This window comes from the organism of the source record quoted next, unplaced genomic scaffold (genome assembly GCF_019419815.1).
Source record: "Pyrus x bretschneideri cultivar Hongxiangsu unplaced genomic scaffold, Pyrus_bretschneideri_v1 Contig78, whole genome shotgun sequence".
NCBI classification, from domain to species: domain Eukaryota; kingdom Viridiplantae; phylum Streptophyta; class Magnoliopsida; order Rosales; family Rosaceae; genus Pyrus; species Pyrus x bretschneideri.
Genome location: NW_025999818.1, coordinates 1,365,155 through 1,375,956, shown reverse-complemented (window position 1 = coordinate 1,375,956; position 10,802 = coordinate 1,365,155). Strand labels below are relative to the sequence as shown.

Here is a 10,802-nt window from a genome sequence, read left to right as displayed (position 1 = left end):
TGTTCTATGATAACTCAGATTGTTATCTTTAAGGTCACCATTTGACAATTATTCTACAAAAAATTAATCAAATACGAAATCGTTTGGCTATTTAATGTATGTTATTCAATCAACCCTAAAATTTTGATGACATTAACTGAATTGTTCATATATTTTAGTTTTGTTGTTTTATGCAGAGTTGATTTTTAAAGCGTGAACTAAAAATAAACAATTATAATCATCGTGCACTATTATAGAAAAAAAAAAAAAAAAAGTAGAACAAGAATGTGCTACTGAGATAGCATCCCACTCGTAACAAGCTTCACAGAAATTGATGTGGTGCGAACGCTGGATAGGCAAATTGTCATGAAATTAGGATCACATGTTTCACAGAAACTAAGTCATACTTGGGAAAACAAAATCCTATCGAGTCAGTCTTGTTTTGGCATGCTGCGTTGTTAGTCCCTGAAGCTGAATTACAAAACCGAATCAAATTCATTTGCCTAAGAACGGAGATCGATATAATCTAATAACATAACGTGTCAAATTGTCTATCAAGAAAATCTCTGCCGTCATCGACAAACGCATCTTGCAGAGTAAATTTATGCATTTTCTCCTGACCATGATTTACAGATTATTAGTGTGATATTATTAGACTAAAACTCGTCCACATACATTATAATTAACAGATGTTAGGATTATATTACGTTTACTGGTACAACTATCACTAATTCGACCGTAAAAAGACATTGGTACCCTCATCGTCGTATTTAAAATTTGGCATCTACTCCAACCTCACTGGCTTCATTGCTAGTGCCACTAGGACAACATATTGGTTGCAAGAGAGTTTCTCTCCATAACCATATTTTTCTCCCCCGACACACCCTTGTTTAATTCCAACATCGTTTAAAACCCTCAAATTTCTATCAAGGTAAATGGTCAACCTGGAAATAATAGATAGGAATAACTGATATTCTAACGTCGTTTAAAACCCTACGAACAAATGACTTGCCTAAACCAGATGTCAATGTGGACGGTATCCCAAACCATTGACGCATATGGCAGTGGAATATTGATATGAAATACTGCCAGAGTGATAGATCCAGAAATGTCTCCTCATAGGTGAAAGCCTGGTTGCTCTAACGCAATTTTTTCGCTATTTAAATGTATGAGCTCGAACATCACCTTGCAACGTTACCAGAACATAAGTTTTCAATAATTTGTTCAAAAAAAAAAAAAAAAAGAGCTTTCAGTAATGTGCGATTCTCAAAAACTTAACTTACTCTGATGTTAAACAATGTGTGCAAGTACTGAGAAGACTGGAAATCATGTTAAACAATGTGTGCAAGTACTGATGAAATCATGGAAATAGTTAGACTGTAGAGGCTTATCTGGGCTTCCACCAACTGCTTGATACTCCGCCCGAATTTCTGCTTCATATTATCTGACAGCTCTCCCTGCAACTCACAGTCACAGAGGTTATACTATTGAATTTATTCCTTTCCTCTTCATTTAAGAATCCCGACTATTACACTTGAGTATTGAAAATAGCTTCATCTTGTATTGTTAAAGCAGATAGCCCAAGAAAGCTTGATACTTGCTTTTTACTTCTGCAGAAAACCGTACGAATAAAGAACATGAAAATTTTGTACGGAAAAAGTTCCCCCCAGAGTTGTCATCAATCCTCACAGATGCAAGGGATTTGTTAATTATTGATCAAAAGATTATTGATTAAGAGGTGGGGGAGTTCCGCGTTTACAACCTTGCCAGACGAGTATTTTGCTGCCACAAACTTTTCTGGTATAGGCTGCAAAGGACCATCATCGATCACGATACCCTGATCATCATATGTAATAATCAGTCTCAAGGTTAATAGGCAAAACAACACCGGAGGACCCTTTCACGAAAATCGAGGCAGGAATAAAGTTTTCATACAGTAAGCATTAACATGCATTATTCACGGGGGATTGCTAATCCATAACAGAATCAACATAGGAAACATTGAAAGTTAGCAAACCTCTGGAGGGTCAAATTTGGCCCCCAGGTTGCTGACTTTAGCATGAGCTTCAGCACAATCCTTGAAGAAGGCTTCTTGGTCTTCAGTATATTTCTCAGCATATACCTGCAAATTTCGATGTAACAAAGGATACACATCGGACATCATCACTCTCAATTTTGCTTTGTTTTACCTTGAATGCTGGATCTTCAAAAATAGCTGCATCAGTTGGCAACACCAGTAGATCTTCATCCCTCTTTTCCTTGATATCCTGTAGAGAAAACCTGCCGTGAGTAAAGGAAAACCTTGTACCAACTCCCACCAGCCTCCTATTGGAGTGTGAGAATTCACACCCAAATAAGGGGATACTATTTGAATACCTTGAAGCAGGAATTATCAAACTTCAACCATTGTGCTGTCCACGATTGTCCTCCTGGTGCCCCTGGTCCGTCTTTCTGCCATGAAAATAATGCTAGTTAACTTTCTAGCTATTGTGGTGAAATTATTCTTCTTCTCCTTAATAATATTTATCGTAGGCTTGTAGGTGCGAGCCGCCACTACTAAATAACCACATGGCTAAAGATATCATATTTGACATTAACCTTAATCAACTCAGTAAGCTCATGTTCTGGTTGTTAAATCTCAAAACCTCGAGTGATAGATGGAACGGAAAATATCTTAAATAAGCCACTTGACAGTGGCAAATTCTTTTCTGTTAAGTGTGGTTTAAGTGAATACGAGATTCTGAGTCAATACCGTGTACTTTGTCTCTGGCTTGCCCCAACCACTGCAATCAGGTCTGGACCTTCCGAGAGTGTGTGCCCCAGACAATGCAACTATTTCCTACATATCGAACAGGTTCATTAGTAACCATCACATGCACATTGTTATGTCCAGAAACCAAGTTTACATCACTTAAAAGTCACCTTGTCATTCAACCCCATTCGGTAGAAAACCTGATGTAGATGATCAGCAGGCGAAGGAGGGCCAGCATCTAAACAAGCCGAGACAAATATTTCAAAATGAATTGAGCAAATTGAAGAGCAAAAGCGTATATGGTCTTCACCAAAATAATTCCAATTCCATGTTTATCTTGAATACCATTATAGAAAAATATGCATGGTTTACTAACCAGGAAGCCTCCCTTCTTCTGGGCATTGCTCAGGTTCTGAGACCTCAACTCTCCCATACTTCATTGGAATCTTCGGGCCCCCTGCCTCCTGAAAAACGAAACGATCTCAATCAGTTAAATGAATTTGTTACAAATGTACAAATGTACAAATTTTGTTCATACGAATGTTAGAGGAAGACTAAGATGAAAGCATAAAAAGCATAACCATAATTGAGCACTATCGAAAACAATAAAGCCATTAAACCACGCTCTACTAGTCAGAACATATAATCAGAAATTACCCAGAATGATATCAGTTTGTACCTGCAGATGTAGGCATGATTAATGTCTGGAGAGTCTGACCTTCTCTTCTCTTAGTTTCGACAGAGTTCTGCTCTCAATAGGACAAGCTTTTTGAATAGGTTAAAACTGAGAAGAGAGGCCAAGACATGTCTTTTAATTATAGGATTGTAACTGCTCCTCCTATCATGGTAGCAGTTTCTATCCACTTCCAAGAGGTTGTAACTGCCTCTTATTTCGAAATTGAGTTCTTTGGTTTTCCCTCCATAATGTTCAATACCGGTTTAAACATTACTAAGTCCAATACCAATGTCAGTCCATTCATTTGTATGTCCACATATACATCTTTAAGTGATAGATTGTTCTTACTCACTCACCTTATGGAAAACTCTTACATTCTCCCACATGAGTATGATCAAGCTAATCACTAATATGTTCCATACAAATAAAGGTGATCACTGACTAACATTTGAAAAACATGACTTTTCAACTAACTATAATGATTCATTAGTTTGAACTTTAGAACACATGATACAAGCTTTTTGCATTCGTACTCTAAAATCATAAAACCAATCTCATCAATTATAAAGTTGCAAACTGGAGGGTTTAAGATGGAAGCACAATGGTACCAGTATTGCTCCCATATGTCTTTTGGTCCCATGAAGTTAAACGACATACTTCATATCATTACTTTGCAAAGATCAACACCATTAGTGAGACAACTCATCAGAAACTTCACCTTGTTTTGGTTACAAGTGAATAATATCAGATTGAATCGAAACAACAATTGAATATTCAGAACATAAACTTGAACACCTTGCTCCCACATTCAAGGCCAATCAACAAAAGGTTGCAGTCCTATACTCGAAACATGCTTTTTAAAATGAAATAAATTCCTTTTACTCCCATTGATAAAGCATTGTTATGGGATTTACAACAAAAGAATTTGCGAGGTCAACAAAATTTACTGACTTTTTGACTTTATCTCTACAAGAGACAACTATAGAGAAATGATTCATGCAACTAAAAATTATACATAACAGACTAGTTAGTTTGTTGATCAAACATTTGACAAATTCATAAGACTTTAACTAATTGTTTTATGAATATAAAAGCAAACTAACATAAAGTTTTATCTCTACAACTGAAATAAGTATGAAGCCCACAACATACTTACCAACAACATTCACTAACATTTAATGAGTATGAAGCCACAACATATTTAATGACTAGTTACTAGTGAGAATGCCTTCTTTTTTTTTTTTCCTTAGTAAGTCATCAAGTTAATCAAGTATACTAACTAGTCAAGATACTAAAGAGAGTGATTTACAAGCTCTTCAATAATAAGAAATTTTGAACCAGCAAGAAGTATTTCCATACCAAATTTGTGATGATATTTCCATACCAAATTCGTGATGATCAACCTGTTGTTCAGCTTATTGCCTAAAAATTTTTAATGAGTGTGAGAAGTATTTCCATACCAAATTTGTGATGATATTTCCATACCAAATTCGTGATGATCAACCTATTGTTCAGCTTATTGCCTAAAAAATTTTAATGAGTGTGAAGTCCAGAACATATATTAATTCTCCCACATGGGCAAACACTCACTATTTATGGCAACATAGAATTATGCACTAGCACATGTTACTAACATATAGTCATACCACGATTAATTGGTATACTTATGCCACTTGTTAATTTTGTCTTGAAACACAATAATTATCATAAACAAAATTGATGGCCAAACAAAACCATTGGTTTGAACAAAATAAACCACTACTTATTTCCATCCACGTACAGTTTAATCAATATCACCTAAAACTTAATGGACTGTGATCATGTATAGTTTTAATTATCAGTGCGCTTGAGCGGCAGAACTCAGTTATGCTAGCGCTTGAGCAGCAGAACTCAGTTATTACTTCTAAGAATTGGTACCTTCGATGTGTACAAATTAGTGAAAACAATATTTCAGAATAAATCACTAATTTGAAGTCACAATAGCAGCAAGCCGTCCTTAGTTTGCAATTTCATTTACGATCCAATTCTTCAACGGCATGAAAATTTACACGTGTGAAATAGACATAAAAATATGCTCTTTCACAAATCTCAAATGGGATGGGCAGCAAATTTTTGGCTAGACTAAAAGTATTCTGCAATAAAGACCCGTGATTAAAAAAATAATTCATCAAAAATAATTTTCATCTAATGCTCGTTAAAGTGTCCAGATTTAGAGTTCACATCCTAATGTATAACATGTTAAATTTTTGTAAATTTAGGAGTCATGTGGGTCTATCAAAATGACATCACAAACAGGATATGATGCATAAATATGCAACATTCCAGCAACATAGTCTCATGTTTAACATTTTATCATAATTCTATTTTGATATCCAAAAAAATAAAAAAATAAAATAAAATTCCATGTAAACAATCGATTCTGTACTACAATATGACAAAATTTCATAAAAGTTGAAGGTAGAGAAGTCGATCAAAAGTAGCATCAAAATAGGATGTGATGCAAGGAAAAGTTTGTGACATAACCAATTTCTCCTTTTCGTTTTCACATTAAGTTGTGTCACTCTTTTATTGAGTCATGTGCAATATAGAGATAACATTATAAAAGAGAAGCAAGATGGAACTGGAATTGCGGTACGATTAAAAAACCCATATTAGAATAGATATCCAAACAACTTATCAAACATAACATTTGAATCAATGTCCCATTACCTTGTTAATTAAGATATCAAACTAGAAGACCCAATTATAAAATTCCTTCAACAAGATATGATCAACAAATCAATTTAATAATAAATAAAAATAATATTAAGGATTTCGAAGACATGAACAAGTTGGGAGTCATAAACCAATGTACTTGCAATTTTCAAAGCAACAAAGCATCCTCAATGATACAGCAAATTGTATATATAAATGGGCAAAATGACAATTTACCAATATCAAAACATCAGACAATAAAGGCAAATTGTCATCTGAATAAAAGGTCCAAAAGAAATCATGACATTCAACATAAGTGCTTCATTTTCTTCTATTTGACAACATTTCAAAGTTTATATATCATCATCACTGTAATAAGGAAATTTGGCAGAAATGAGGATTACATTAGTATAAAACTCCAATGTCGTCGCAAAACAACACCTTGAACTTCACTATTCTCACAAGATGATAAAATAAGCATTTGGCCAAACCAAGCAATCTTTAACTTTGTGATGGCCAAACTTCTTTAACCATGCAAAAATAAGTATAACTTTATATCATTAAAACCATTAAATCCCTTCACATATAGACATGAATGCCATTCATACTTATTAGGAATTTTCAAGCGAAGACAAAAAACTCAATCAATAATGCATGTATAAAATCCAAAGTAGCTATTATAGGTATTGCTCGTAACATATTATGGATAATTGGATTAGTAGGCCTACTGAGCTATATGGAGTTCAAGAGTCGCAAACCCATATGGCACAGAAAATATGTCTCACAAGTACTTGACCACTATAATAAACATAACTACCAGTAGGGAAAAGTTCATGTATAATCTCAACTCACATTCTCAATACTAATATAACCTTAAAGCAAATGATATGATCACATTAACTCAAATCAAATCAACCTCATTAGGCTTAACAGAAGCTTTTACATATTTCTTTAAATTAGAGCATGAACCTGATTTGGAGTCAAAATGAACCGGATGTGATCTCTTGTACTTTCTTCAATATTCACCATAAACTTCTTAGCCAAAATGCAACTAGTAATTCTCCCCCATGATAATCTAATTACTAGCTCCATTATCATTTCACACTTAAGCTATATAACCAGTTAACACCTTTGGGCAAGCTAACTGTCCATATACGTACGAAAATATGATCTGTAAATCCATAGATTTGTGAAAATTGAGAGAAAAATAACTTCATTATCACACATAAGCTATAGAACCAGTCATACCTTTAGGCAAGAAACTGTCTATATATTAATGAATTTACACTTCTTGCATAGCCAAATATAAAATCCAAGAACTTAAGCAAAAACAACACCTTTGGACAAGAAGTTTTCACAGAAATTTCATGTCAATCATACTCACTATACATTAGTTTATAACGAACCCAGTAGACAAATTTCTTTGGAAACAGATCTACTTGTTTATGTGTATAAACTACACTCTGACTTTCATAAGTGATTCCTTTGGAACAAAAGATAAATGAATTACTTTCGAATCCATTTGAAGTATCCAGAGCAAAATCATAATCAGTAGTTTGAGCCATAGTTAAATAACTCCTACAATAGTCCATTAGACAAACCCCAAAACTAGGGTTTCCAATGTTATTCAATTTAACAAATAACCGGATCATTATCCTGACGACTAGACAGAACTCATTGATCAATTATCAGGATAATTTTAACAAGACGAAAAAGTTTGAGAGTTAATTTGAGCTTAATCTTCTCAGTTCTCAGCATGAAGGATGTCATGTGCATGAATTCATAACAACCCCATCCTACAGTATTTCCATAAAGACGTCTCATACATTTTCAAGTTATAGAGAATGAGCATTTCTGTATGTCAAGATTTTGTAAAGAAACAGAACAAACAAGGGGCAAGAAAGAAAACCAGACTTCATATTTTTTTTTGCATGTATTTGCCACTACACGAAAAGGAAAATGAGCCAAATCTTAAAATAATTAATTTTCATTTTTCAGGTTGTACACCACATTTCCTTTTTGGATCTGGTTTCACAACACATGGTATAAACCTAAACACATAAAATTATTGAAAACAAATGCAGCGGAATTCAAACAATACAGTTTTGATCTGTAAACGAGTTTAAGGCTATTATTGACTGGCTCTGATACCACATGAAAGCATAATAAGCATAACCATAATTGAGCACTATCGAAAACAATAAAGCCATTAAACCACGCTCTACTAGTCAGAACATATAATCAGAAATTACCCAGAATGATATCAGTTCGTACCTGCAGATGTAGGCATGACTAATGTCTGGAGAGTCTGACCTTCTCTTCTCTTAGTTTCGACAGAGTTCTGCTCTCAATAGGACAAGCTTTTTGAACAGGTTAAAACTGAGAAGAGAGGCCAAGACATGTCTTTTAATTATAGGATTGTAACTGCTCCTCCTATCATGGTAGCAGTTTCTATCCACTTCCAAGAGGTTGTAACTGCCTCTTATTTCGAAATTGAGTTCTTTGGTTTTCCCTCCATAATGTTCAATACCGGTTTAAACATTACTAAGTCCAATACCAATGTCAGTCCATTCATTTGTATATCCACATATACATCTTTAAGTGATAGATTGTTCTTACTCACTCACCTTATGGAAAACTCTTACATAAGAATCACCTCCACCGCAGTAGCACTGGCCACTTGGAACAAGTCTGCGTATGAGACACCAGGGTACTTGCCTTTTATCGGTTGAACGAGCTTCAATGCATTCACAAGACCTAAATTTGAGAAATGTAAGCTCATTATCATCTAAATTCGAGCGATAATCTAATTTAAGCTAAACTAAACTACATGAAGCAGGATTCGAAATTGGATAGCCAACTTGACTACGCTCGGGTCAGCACAAAGATTACAAGCATAATTTAACAACAATTAGAAATTGGGTTTGTTAATTACCTGCATTGGCAGCATGTTTGAGCTCAATCTCAAACCTCAAGCTCCCATTGGCTCCACCTCTTTGCGGCCACTCCTCAATCTTCTTGTTGTAAGTTCCAGCATCGTGCCACCCCAACCGAACCTGTACAAAACGAAGAAAAGATCGTCACTTTAGCTCAACTTTTCTCGATGCCTTCAGAAGAAAACGAAAATGTACGAATTGGGTTATGGAGATACGAGAATCGGGTGGCTAAAAGTGATCTTGAGGAGCTCTTTGATGTCCTCTCTGGCGAGCTTCAGCTGCTCCGGGTCGGAGGCGAGGCATTTGGGCGCGGTGGCCGGGCTGTATGCTCGGGTTAGCGCGTGAGGGGACGAGCGGAGTTTGGGGTTTAGGAAGAGGTGGGAAATGAGGGGAGCGGAGCTGAGGGACTTGAGTGAGATGGAGGAGGAGTGGTAGAGGGAGAGTCTGGCGGAGGAGAAAGGAAGAATGCGGGAAGTAATGGCGGCGTGGCGGAATGCGACGGAGGACATGGCGGGAGTTGAAGTGCGGGAATGGGAGGAGAGCGGTGGCGGTGTAGAGAGAGAGAGAGAGGGTGCGACATTTTCGGATGACAGCTTAGACCACGTCAAAAATACAATTGTGGTGAATTTTCGAGCTTAATATGTGAAGAACACAATAGGGATGACGTATGTGACCGTTTGGCTTCACACGTGGGACAATCCGCTACGATACCATGAAGAAAGTTGAGGTTCCATCGTAAAACCAATTGGTTATATGGGAGTAGCTTAACCTCTTATAAGCCTATGTAAAGTCTCTCCTCCCATCAATGTGGGACTCATTTTCAAGTGAGATGTTAAAGATGACATGAAAAGGAAGGCTAAGCAGACATGGACAAAGAGATGTCAAATTTGAAGTTGCCTTCAAATTTTATTTTTGCTATTTCTAAAGGCATTCTATTTGCGTTACCTTAAACACAACATATTTAAGTATTATTTTATTATTTTTAAACCAACAACAATCCAAATTATTTTACTTTTGTTTAAAAAAAATATAAATGAAACAATAAATTTTGGCATATCGGGTGAGAAAAATATTAACAATATGTCAAATTGCTAAGTCAACCATTAAATTGAAATTTGATATTTTGAAATTAACTTTTTTTTTTTAATTTTTAAGTTAACGTCTTATTTGGAGATGTTTTTATTCGCTCTCTCCTTTTGACTTGGAAAGTTTTGGAAAGTTTGGATAGGTGGCTGTTAGACATCGTCAAAAAAAATGTTAAACTATAGCATTCAAATTAGAATTGATGGTTGATATGACAACTTAAAGTTTTATATTAAATTTTTACTTTTTCAATTGAATTGACAAATGTTATTTTTTTATTAAAATAAAACTTTAAATGGTTGTAGTTATTAAAAAAATGTTAGAACAAAATTTTTATTAAATAAGAGACTCACTATTAAATTTAATTAAAAATAAATTAAATTTGACTCCTAATCACAAAGGTTCTAAATCTAATCAACAAATAACATTTCGGTTGAAAATAATTTTTATATCAAATACACATAGTAACATTCTATCTAAAATTTTGACATCTTTGTAGAGGTCCCATGGAGTCACTTTCATTTAATTTGACCAATCGCTCGTTGGTGCAGAGATTTTTTTTTGTTTGGTGTCACGATTCACATAGTCGTCGGGTTAATGGGTTGGTAGGTAGTGAACTATTTTAAAATATATAAAAGAAAGAGAGTTTTAACGAAAAGTCCACGGTACTGTTCACTTTAAC

General features: G+C 35.0%; 1 pseudogene; it reads right to left on the bottom strand.

The window, feature by feature from the left end:
- Positions 1–1,113: 1,113 nt before the first annotated feature.
- LOC125472960 lies at positions 1,114–9,855 on the bottom strand (annotated as a pseudogene).
- Positions 9,856–10,802: the final 947 nt, after the last annotated feature.